At 47.3% G+C, this 12,348-nt stretch overlaps 1 long non-coding RNA gene across 1 annotated transcript; it reads left to right on the top strand.

Moving 5' to 3' along the window:
* The first annotated feature begins 484 nt into the window (after positions 1-484).
* Positions 485-1,556, top strand: LOC145970492 (uncharacterized). Its single transcript, XR_014438506.1, has 3 exons — positions 485-610; positions 973-1,115; positions 1,397-1,556. It is a non-coding gene; the product is annotated as an uncharacterized LOC145970492 (long non-coding RNA).
* The last annotated feature ends 10,792 nt before the right edge of the window (positions 1,557-12,348 follow it).

Raw genomic sequence — 12,348 nt, forward strand, 5'->3', positions numbered from 1 at the left:
CCCGTACAAAGACAGCTCTCCAGCCGGTTATAATTAGCAACAATTACTTATAATTCAATAATTGTTAATTCTTTATGTTGTCAGGAACCGCCGGAATGCTAACCGCGGAGTACAACGGATTTACGGCAGTACCTCAGAAGACCAGTCGATATATCGATACTAACATACAAAATGCAAGACTAACAACAAGTAAGCAACAATCACAGCAACAGTGGTCACAGTGATAACAACTGTGTCAGGAAGAGAAATAATGCTAACCTCTCCTCATATTCCTCTCAATATTTATTAACAGCAACGCAATGCAAATAGCAGGTACACCATGCAATTTTCACCATAAAGCAAATCAACATCGAATACTCAGTTCGTTAGCTATATCTTACATATTGACTCTCATATCAATATTTAATATTTTATATTTCCATAGGTTAACCTATGAAACAACCTCGTCTCCACACCCGGCCTCCAAGAAATAGGCCTGGATTTCGGCTCTTGAATGCGATAAATATCGATCAAATTTCCGCAATCGACGACAATACCTGCTGTCATAATGATCATCGACGCCGGAAGAATCCTCAAATAAGGCTAATTGCTATACGAAGGTTATGACTAGGTAAAGAATTAATAATAAATTCTCAACTAGCCTCTGAAAATAGTCTCATAATCATTGTCCATACCTATCTTCCGGTAATATTATCGCTTATAGTATAATTACAACTAAGAGGTTAAGAATAAGTTATAATATCGAAAACAAGCAGGTATCGATGTTAACTAGAATAAACGCGTCACTGAAATATATTCCATTGTAACAATGACATCAACTGGAAGAATTCGCACCATGCGGTGCATATGCAAACTATAAACAATGAATAGCTAGATGCGATACAATGATTAATGCCATTAACGGTATCAAATTAAGATCCATTAAATCTGATAATCAATCACGCTCTTTCAATAAACTATTTATGCTTCCAGGATATTACGATGCTCACACGCATGCATAATCCAAGGAAATATACAAAGTTCGATACCGTAAGACAATATGCGTGCAACTAATAAGAATTCTGAAAACAGTTCTATATCAAGGCCAACACAGATCGCTCTCAGCTATTCTATAAGTATATATATGTTATTATTAATAATATTAATAGATGCAGAAAACAACCTTTCTCCTTTCATATAAATGTCTAATATATATAGTTAGCTCTAACAATGTCCAGGTAATAACAGACTTAAGTAATGCACGTTCAATCGCGTATTCTGATACACGTTCGGGCCGAAAGTAACATTCACAATGCATTATCAATCCCCTAGGTAGTATATACCACTTATATAAAGTATTGCTATATTGTCCGCATCAGTCAATACCATATTTTAATATTTTTATAATATTTTGCAGATTAATACATTCCACTAGGATTCATACGTGACTCTACATAATATAGCATTGCTACCTGGATTCCGCAACAAAATCGGGCATCATTAGTATATGGTTTATACTTCCATCTCTATATATAATGTATTACACACGGATCACGCAATATAATCAAGCCAGCAATACGAATAGCCAGATATTACTAAAAATATAATTTTAATTCAATACAGAATTGCTATAAGGCTAGATTCTTAGCTAAATGCGTAAAGTAGCTACTTTATATATCATATATGCTATTTATAAAAACTTAATGCAATAATCAATAAGTATAAGTGTAACATATGACTACAAAATCAATATCAATACTAATGATAATAATAGTATTTAAATTTACCATCATTTGAGAAAATTACTATATAAGTGGAAGTAAACCACTAGCAATCTTTAATATAATGTATTATATAAGCAAAAATAGATTTAGCAATATTAGATTAAATAAGTTTAGTCAATCGAAGTCAAACGATGAATAATCAGAGAGTGATATGTCTAATTTCCACTACCTTAGCTTATAATTGTATGCCACAAGCAATATCTCATTATCAAGAATTTAGCTATCATTGATGTATTATCAATAAGACACTATGATCAGTGCGCACACTTTTACGCATATATAATATTATATTTATTCATATACTCATAATTCGTTTGATATATGCAAATTATATGAAGTATCTCAAAATCTACGTTACACTTTATAATCAGGAAGTAATATAACTAACTTCCACTACGCTAACTTATAATTATATATGCAGAACATCTCGTTATCAAAATTAACTATCACTAATGTATTATTAATGAATAATATATTATAGTCATAGTCAGTGCACACACTTTCCTACATATGCAGAGTTATTTATATTTATATATACCTAGACTCATTAAATATGCAACTTATATAATGTAACTCGATATCCATGCTTAAATTTATATATGATTATGGAATTGTCTTGTAATTCTCAATCTATTATTATCACAGCTTAGACTTCATGTTACATACCGACGACTACCATGTGTGCACTTTTCATTTACACTTCACGCTCTTCAAATAGTAATTTCATGCATATATATGTTCATATACTCATAATTCACTTGATATATGCAAGTTATGTAAAGTATCTCAATCTACGTTTTGCTTTATAATCAAGAAGTGATATAACTAACATTCCACTACGCTTTGCTTATAATTGTATACCGCAAAAAGTTTTGCTATCAAAATTAACTGTCACTAATGTATTATTAATGATCATTATAATCAATACACACACTTTCATACATATGCAGAGTAGTTTATATTTACATACACCTAGACTCATTATATATGCAATTTATATAATGTACATGATGTCCATGCTTTGATTTATATATGATTATAGAATTATCTCATAATTCTTAGTCTATTATTGTCAAGCTTAGACTTTATATTATATACCAACGACCATTATGCATATATTCCTAAAAAATTTTATAAGTATACGTACTAAACACTCAAATTAATAAAATAGATTTATCAGTGTACGTTCACTATAGTCTACTGTTATCATAAGCTTCCATTTACACTTCGCACTATCCTTATGTACAGAAAATGTTCTTAACATAATTTGACATGACACCTCTTCAAATAATAATAAGAGACATCAATGTAACAGAGTCTTTGCAGTTCTGTGGCCTAATAACATTGAGAGATGCTGTTCACGATGGTGAAAGCATATATAAACTATATGCCATCCAACAACAACAAACTCACAGCCACAGCCAGACTATACACCATAATTATAACACATTAATTTATAATATAATATAATATATTCTGTGCCCGATTAATGGCGTAAGGGAAACATCACTCATAACCATTTAATGAATAAATGCATGAGATGATCCCTGTTGAGATAAATTTAACTCGCCAAACTCAGTACAATTCACAATAATGTATCTCGCGAATAATCAATTAGTAGCATTTATGTATAGTCTATAATGAATAGTAATCAATATTAACTAATGTTAAACTTTAAGTAGATCAACACTATGTATCGAATTACAAAATTATATTAATTACTCCGCCTTATTAAAGAGGGATAATACTAAAATATATAACACAATGCAAGTTTATTCCACGCATCCATATGCCACAACAACTGACAATGTTAATAATAATAGGCATAGGATTATAATTATAACCACTATAATAGAGTCAATAAAGTTATAGGAGCATAATTAACTCCGCTCGTAAATGAAATATAAGATAACTAATCCAAATCAACAATCCGCCTTATGATTATTTCCTCAGCAGAGTTAAATAATGAATTGTCAGAATTGTTAATTTCGAGAGTACATACAGTACACTAAAGTACAGAACACTGATAGACAATATTGCCAACCTTTTGTTGAACACGCGCGCACTGCGCCGTCAGCGAAAGTAAGGGTCTGCGCACAGCGTCACAGTCTACGTCACGACGATCAAGGTGTACCACCCTAAGGTTGAGCACGCGCGCGTTGCGCACAACAAACCAAAATGGTTTGTGCGCAGCCATGCAATCTTCTGCACTCAGGAGGAAAAATCCTTAATAATTATTAAAATATTCAATAAGCCACTGCGTAATAATGTCTGACACATAAAACAATCTATACAGAGCCATACGACACAATCTTAGAGTTTAAATTAGTTTATAAATGTCTCACTCAATCTACACTGCCTCAATCAACTCCTACCTAGGAGTGAGAGAGAAGGAGAACACCACATGTTAACTCGCGAAAATTAACAATTATAGAGTATTTACAAGGTTGACAGTCACAAGGACTGTACAATTAACCATAATTAACACTCACAAGCAGTCATTGGCATATTTAAAGTATGGATTTCACTTAAATCGTCTTCGTAATAAGCGACACATGACACGTGGCAAATTTCTCAAGGAAGGATGGAGCGGCAACACCTTTCAATGTTAATAATTATTATTAACAGCCTCCCCGAGAGGTGCCCACACAATATACTCTGCACTAAACTCCACTTTTCTTATACATATGTCTAAACGACTCAGTATGGCTTGAAACGCCGAAAATACTCGTTTTCAAAAACTCCCCCACTAAACAGACATTTAGCAGGAGATAGTTTCTGGCCGACTCAACCTAACCTAACCTAACCTAACCTAACCTAACCTAACCTAACCTAACCTAACCTAACCTAACCTAACCTAACCTAACCTAACCTAACCTAACCTAACCTAACCTAACCTAACCTAACCTAACCTAACCTGAGTTGGGAATTTTGAGAATTTCGCGGTCAGGACTGCTAAACTAGCGGGCACTCGCGGCATTCTATTCGATTCTCCCGGTCAGGACTGGAAATTGTAATTTTCATTTCTTCTACCGCGGTCAGGAGTGAGAAATTTTGTGAATTTCGCGGTCAGGACTGGTAATCTAGCGGGTACGTGTTGTAGTCTACTCGAATCTCACGGTCAGGACTGGAACTTTTTATTTTCATTCTTCTACCGAGGTCAGGAATGGGAAATTTTGTGAATTTCGCGGTCAGGACTGGTAAACTAGCGGGTACTTGTTGCATGCTACTCGAATATCCCGGTCAGGAATGGAAATTTTTATTTTCATTCTTCTACCGCGTTCAGGAGTGGGAAATTTTGTGAATTTCGCGGTCAGGACTGGTAAACTAGCGGGTACTTGTTGTAATCTACTCGAATCTCCCGGTCAGGACTGGATTTTTTTTTTTTTTTTTTTTTTTTTTTTTCATTCTTCTACCGAGGTCATGAGTTGGAAATTTTGGGAATTTCGACTTCAGGACTGGTAAACTAGCGGGCACTCGTGATATAATATTTGAATCTCGCGGTCAGGACTGAAAATTTTTATTTTCATTCTTCTAACGATGTCAGGAGTCGGAAATTTTGAGAATTTCTCGGTCAGGTCTGGTAAACTAGCGGGAACTTGTTCTATTCTACTCGAATATCCCAGTCAGGAATGGAAATTTTTATTTGCATTCTTCTACCGAGGTCAGGAGTTGGAAATTTTGGAAATTTCGTCGTCAGGAATGGTGATCTAGCATGCTCTTGCATCAAGCTATTCAAATCTCTCGGTCAGGACTGGAAATTTTTATTTTCATTATTCTACCGCGGTCAGGAGTGTGAAATATTGGAAATTTCGCGTTCAGGACTGGACAACTAGCGGGTTCTTACGGTAAACTAGTCGATTCTCGCGGATAGGTATACGGATGGGGCGAATTTTTCATTTTTTAATTAATCATTCTATCTTGTACGAAAGTTCGGAATCTAATGGAGATCCGAGGTCGAAGTAGGACTCGATTCCCGTGAAAATCGAAATTTTCGATTATCTCGCGAACGGTTGGAGATACGACTTCGAGTTTCGAAGCGGGTTTATAGTACTCTAGAAGCCCTGCAAAACAGGTCCTGTGACCAGAGGCCGTAAGTCACATCGTTTCGGAAATAGCGTCTTGGCGTGACGCGTTATCTTCGTTTTTCGGGGAAACAGTAGGTGCTAGAGGGAAAGGATATAGAACCTCATAGACGGCAATGAGAAGCGGCAACAGGAAAGGTCCTATACGTCGTCGCAATAGGACTTATAGTTTCGGAGATACGACGATTCGAAAGCTTAAATCTCGTTTCCCTGGCGAACGGTAGGTGCTAGAGAAAAAGGGTATAGGACCTCATAGACGGCACTGAGGAACTGCAACAAGAAAGGTCCTATACATCGTCGCGATGGGACTTATAGTTTCGGAGATACGGCGATTCCAAAGTTTAAATCTCATTTCCCTGGCGAACGGTGGGTGCTAGACGGAAAGGGTATAGGATCTCATAGACGGCACTGACGAACTGCAACAAGAAAGCTCCTATACATAATCGCGATAGGACTTATAGTTTCGGAGATACGGCGATTCCAAAGTTTAAATCTCGTTTCCCTGGCGAACGGTGGGTGCTACAGGGAAAGGGTATAGGACCTCAATGACGGCATTGAGGAACGGCAACAAGAAAGGTCCTATACATAGTCGCTATGGGACTTACAGTTTCGGAGATACGACGATTCGAAAGTTGAAATCTCGTATCCCTGACGAACGGAGGGTGATAGAGGGAAAGTGTATAGGACCTCATAGACGGCATTGAGAAGCGGCAACAGGATAGGTCCTATACCTCGTCGCGATAGGACTTATAGTTTCGGAGATACGACGATTTGAAAGTTTTAATCTCGTTTCCCTGGCGAACGGTAGGTGCTAGAGGGAAAGGGTGTAGGACCTCATAGACGGCATTGAGGAACGGCAACAGGAAAGGTCCTATACCTCGTCGCGATAGGACTTATAGTTTCGGAGATACGGCGATTCGAAGCTTTAAATCTCGTTTCCCTGGCGAACGGTGGGTGCTAGAGGGAATGGGTATAGGACCTCATAGACGGCACTGAGGAACGGCAACAAGAAAGGTCCTATACCTCGTCGCGATAGGACTTATAGTTTCGGAGATACGGCGATTCGAAACTTTAAATCTCGTTTCCCTGGCGAACGGTGTGTGCTAGAGGGAATGGGTATTGGACCTCGTAGACGGCATTGAGGAACGGCAAGAAAGGTCCTATACCTAATCGCGATAGGACATACAGTTTCGGAGTTACGGTGATTTTATTGTTTGGATCTCGTCCGCTCATGCGCGCGTGCACAGAAGGTCGCGCATGCGCCAAAATACTCCTGCGCGTGCGTCGAAGTTTGCGCATGTGCCAAAATATTCCTGCGCGTGCGTCGAAGGTCGCGCATGTTCGAAAAGACTTTCGCGTGTGCGCAGAAGTTCGCGTTGGCACGAAATGACTCGCGCGCTTGCGAAGAAGGTCGCGCATGAGCGGCAAGTCTCCCGCGCGTGCGTCGAAGGTCGCGCATGCGCAGTAGCTCGCGCATATTCGAAAAGACTTTCGCGCGTGCGCAGAAGTTCGCGTTGGCACGAAATGACTCGCGCGCTTGCGCAGAAGGTCGCGCATGCGCGGCAAGTCTCCCGCGCGTGCGCAGTAGCTCGCGTATGTTCGAAAAGACTCCCTCGCGTGCGCCGAAGATTGCGCATGCGCCAATAGATTCATGCGCGTGCGCCGAAGGTCGCGCATGCGCCAAAAGATTCATGCGCGTGCGTCGAATGTCGCGCATGCGCGGTAAGTCTCCCGCGCGTGCGCAGTAGCTCGCGCATGTTCGAAAAGTCTTTCGCGCCTGCGCAGAAGTCGCGTTGGCACGAAATGACTCCCGCGCGTGCGCAGTAGCACGCGTATGTTCGAAAAGACTCCCGCGCGTGCGCTGAAGATCGCGCATGCGCCAAAAGATTCATGCGCGTGCGCCGAAGTTCGCGCATGTTCGAAAAGACTTTCGCGCCTGCGCAGAAGTTCGCGTTGGCACGAAATTACTCCCGCGCGTGCGCAGTAGCTCGCGTATGTTCGAAAAGACTCCCGCGCGTGCGCCGAAGTTTGCGCATGCCCCAAAAGATTCATGCGCGTGCGCCGAAAATCGCGCATGCGCCAAAAGATTCATGCGCGTGCGTCGAAGGTCGCGCATGCGCGGTAAGTCTCCCGCGCGTGCGCAGTAGCTCGCGCATGTTCGAAAAGACTTTCGCGCCTGCGCAGAAGTCGCGTTTGCACGAAATGACTCCCGCGCGTGCGCAGTAGCTCGCGTATGTTCGAAAAGACTCCGCGCGTGCGCCGAAGGTCGCGCATTAGCCAAAAGTTTCATGCGCGTGCGTCGCAGGTCGCGCATGGGCGGCAAGTCTCCCGCGCGTGCGCAGTAGCTCGCGCATGTTCGAAAAGACTTTCGCGCGTGCGCAGAAGTTCGCGTTGTCACGAAATGACTCGCGCGCTTGCGCAAAAGGTCGCGCATGCGCGGCAAGTCTCCCGCGCGTGCGCAGTAGCTCGCGTACGTTCGAAAAGACTCCCGCGCGTGCGCCGAAGGTCGCGCATGCGCCAAAAGATTCATGAGCGTGCGTCGAAGGTCGCGCATGCGCGGCAAGTCTCCCGCGCGTGCGCAGTAGCTCGCGTATGTTCGAAAAGGCTTTCGCGCCTGCGCAGAAGTTCGCGTTGGCACGAAATGACTCCCGCGCGTGCGCAGTAGCTCGCGCATGTTCGAAAAGACTTTCGCGCCTGCGCAGAAGTTCGCGTTGACACGAAATGACTCCCGCGCGTGCGCAGTAGCTCGCGCATGTTCGAAAAGATTTCGCGCGTGCGCAGAAGTTCGCGTTGGCACGAAATGACTCGCGCGCTTGCGCAGAAGGTCGCGCATGCGCGGCAAGTCTCCCGCGCGTGCGCAGTAGCTCGCGCATGTTCGAAAAGACTTTCGCGCCTGCGCAGAAGTTCGTGCTGGCACGACATGACTCCCGCGCGTGCGCAGTAGCTCGCGTATGTTCGAAAAGACTCCCGCGCGATCGCCGAAGGTCGCGCATGCGCCAAAAGATTCATGCGTGTGCGTCGGAGGTCGCGCATGCGCGGCAAGTCTCCCGCGCGTGCGCAGTAGCTCGCGCATGTTCGAAAAGACTCCCGCGCGTGCGCCGAAGATCGCGCATGCGCCAAAAGATTCATGCGCGTGCGCCGAAGGTCGCGCATGCGCCAAAAGATTCATGCGCGTGCGTCGAAGGTCGCGTTGGCACGAAATGACTCCCGCGCGTGCGCAGTAGCTCGCGCATGTTCGAAAAGACTTTCGCGCGTGCGCAGAAGTGCGCGTTGGCACGAAGTGACTCGCGCGCTTGCGCAGAAGGTCGCGCATGCGTGGCATGTCTCCCGCGCGTGCGCAATAGCTCGCGTATGTTCGAAAAGACTCCCGCGCGTGCGCCGATGGTCGCGCATGCGCCAAAAGATTCATGCGCGTGCGTCGAAGGTCGCGCATGCGCGGCAAGTCTCCCGCGCGTGCGCAGTACCTCGCGTATGTTCGAAAAAACTTTCGCGCCTGCGCAGAAGTTGGCGTTGGCACGAAATGACTCGCGCGCTTGCGCAGAAGGTCGCGCATGCGCGGCAAGTCTCCCGCGCGTGCGCAGTAGCTCGCGTATGTTCGAAAAGACTCCCTCGCGTGCGCCGAAGATTGCGCATGCGCCAAAAGATTCATGCGCGTGCGCCGAAGGTCGCGCATGCGCCAAAAGATTCATGCGCGTGCGTCGAAGGTCGCGCATGCGCGGTAAGCCACCCGCGCGTGCGCAGTAGCTCGCGCATGTTCGAAAAGACTTTCGCGCCTGCGCAGAAGTCGCGTTGGCACGAAATGTCTCCCGCGCGTGCGCAGTAGCTCGCGTATGTTCGAAAAGACTCCCGCGCGTGCGTCGAAGGTCGCGCATGCGCGGCAAGACTCCCGCGCGTGCGCAGTAGCCCGCGCATGTTCTAAAAGACTTTCGCGCGTTCGCAGAAGTTCGCGTTGGCACGAAATGACTCGCGCGCGTGCGCAGTAGCTCGCGCATGTTCGAAAGGACATTCGCGCCTGCGCAGAAGTTAGTGCTGGCACGAAATGACTCCCGCGCGTGCGCAGTAGCTCGCGTATGTTCGAAAAGACTCCCGCGCGATCGCCGAAGGTCGCGCATGCGCCAAAAGATTCATGCGCGTGCGTCGAAGGTCGCGTTGGCACGAAATGACTCCCGCGCGTGCGCAGTAGCTCGCGTATGTTCGAAAAGACTCCCGGGCGTGCGCCGAATATCGCGCATGCGCCAAAAGATTCATGCGCGTGCGACGAAGGTCGCGCATGCGCCAAAAGATTCATGCGCGTGCGTCGAAGGTCGCGTTGGCACGAAATGACTCCCGCGCGTGCGCAGTAGCTCGCGCATGTTCGAAAAGACTTTCGCGCGTGCGCAGAAGTGCGCGTTGGCACGAAATGACTCGCGCGCTTGCGCAGAAGGTCGCGCATGCGTGGCATGTCTCCCGCGCGTGCGCAATAGCTCGCGTATGTTCGAAAAGACTCCCGCGCGTGCGCCGATGGTCGCGCATGCGCCAAAAGATTCATGCGTGTGCGTCGAAGGTCGCGCATGCGCGGTAAGTCTCCCGCGCGTGCGCAGTAGCTCGCGCATGTTCGAAAAGACTTTCGCGCGTGCGCAAAAGTCGCGTTGGCACGAAATGACTCGCGCGCTTACGCAGAAGGTCGCGCATGCGCGGCAAGACTCCCGCGCGTGCGCAGTAGCTCGCGTATGTTCGAAAAGACTTTCGCGCGTGCGCAGAAGTTCGCGTTGGCACGAAATGACTCGCGCGCTTGCGCAGAAGGTCGCGCATGCGCGGCAAGTCTCCCGCGCGTGCGCAGTAGCTCGCGCATGTTCGAAAAGACTTTCGCGCGTGCGCAGAAGTGCGCGTTGGCACGAAATGACTCGCGCGCTTGCGCAGAAGGTCGCGCATGCGCGGCAAGTCTCCCGCGCGTGCGCAGTAGCTCGCGTATGTTCGAAAAAACTCACGCGCGTGCGCCGAAGGTCGCGCATGCGCCAAAAGATTCATGCGCGTGCGTCAAAGGTCGCGCATGCGCGGCAAGTTTCCCGCGCGTGCGCAGTAGCTCGCGCATGTTCGAAAAGACTTTCGCGCCTGCGCAGAAGTTCGTGCTGGCACGATATGACTCCCGCGCGTGCGCAGTAGCTCGCGTATGTTCGAAAAGACTCCCGCACGATCGCCGAAGGTCGCGCATGCGCCAAAAGATTCATGCGTGTGCGTCGGAGGTCGCGCATACGCGGCAAGTCTCCCGCGCGTGCGCAGTAGCTCGCGCATGTTCGAAAAGACTCCCGCGCGTGCGCCGAAGGTCGCGCATGCGCCAAAAGATACATGCGCGTGCGTAAAAGGTCGCGCATGCGCGGCAAGTCTCCCGCGCGTGCGCAGTAGCTCGCGTATGTTCGAAAAGACTCCCGCGCGATCGCCGAAGGTCGCGCATGCGCCAAAAGATTCATGCGTGTGCGTCGGAGGTCGCGCATACGCGGCAAGTCTCCCGCGCGTGCGCAGTAGCTCGCGCATGTTCGAAAAGGCTCCCGCGCGTGCGCCGAAGGTCGCGCATGCGCCAAAAGATTCATGCGCGTATGTCGAAGGTCGCGCATGCGCCGCAAGTCGCCCGCGAGTGCGCAGTAGCTCGCGCATGTTCGAAAAGACTTTCGCGCCTGCGCAGAAGTTCGCGTTGGCACGAAATGACTCCCGCGCGTGCGCAGTAGCTCGCGCATGTTCGAAAAGACTTTCGCGCGTGCGCAGAAGTTCGCGTTGGCACGAAATGACTCGCGCGCTTGCGCAGAAGGTCGCGCATGGGCGGTAAGTCTCCCGCGCGTGCGCCGAATATCGCGCATGCGCCAAAAGATTCATGCGCGTGCGCCGAAGGTCGCGCATGCGCCAAAAGATTCATGCGCGTGCGTCGAAGGTCGCGTTGGCACGAAATGACTCCCGCGCGTGCGCAGTAGCTCGCGCATGTTCGAAAAGACACCCGCGCGTGCGCCGAAGTTCGCGCATGCGCCAAAAGTTTCATGCGCGTGCGTCGAAGGTCGCGCATGCGCGGCAAGTCGCCCGCGAGTGCGCAGTAGCTCGCGCATGTTCGAAATGACTTTCGCGCTTGCGCAGAAGTTCGCGTTGGCACGAAATGTCTCCCGCGCGTGTGCAGTAGCTCGCGCATGTTCGAAAAGACTTTCGCGCGTGCGCAGAAGTTCGCGTTGGCACGAAATGACTCGCGCGCTTGCGCAGAAGGTCGCGAATGATTTAATCTCGTTTCCCTGGCGAACGGTAGGTGCTAGAGGGAAAGGGTATATGACCTCATAGACGGCATTGAGGAACAGCAACAAGAAAGGTCCTATACATCGTCGCGATTGGACTTATAGTTTCGGAGATACGGCGATTCGAAAGTTTAAATCTTGTTTTCCTGGCGAACGGTGGGTGCTAGAGGGAAAGGGTATAGGAACTCAATGACGGCATTGAGGAACGGCAACAAGGAAGGTCCTATACATCGTCGCGATAGGACATATAGT

This window comes from Camponotus vicinus, unplaced genomic scaffold (genome assembly GCF_025532165.1).
Source record: "Camponotus vicinus isolate PSW18456_S1 unplaced genomic scaffold, iyCamVici1.0 SCAF_4, whole genome shotgun sequence".
Taxonomy (NCBI): Eukaryota; Metazoa; Arthropoda; class Insecta; order Hymenoptera; family Formicidae; genus Camponotus; species Camponotus vicinus.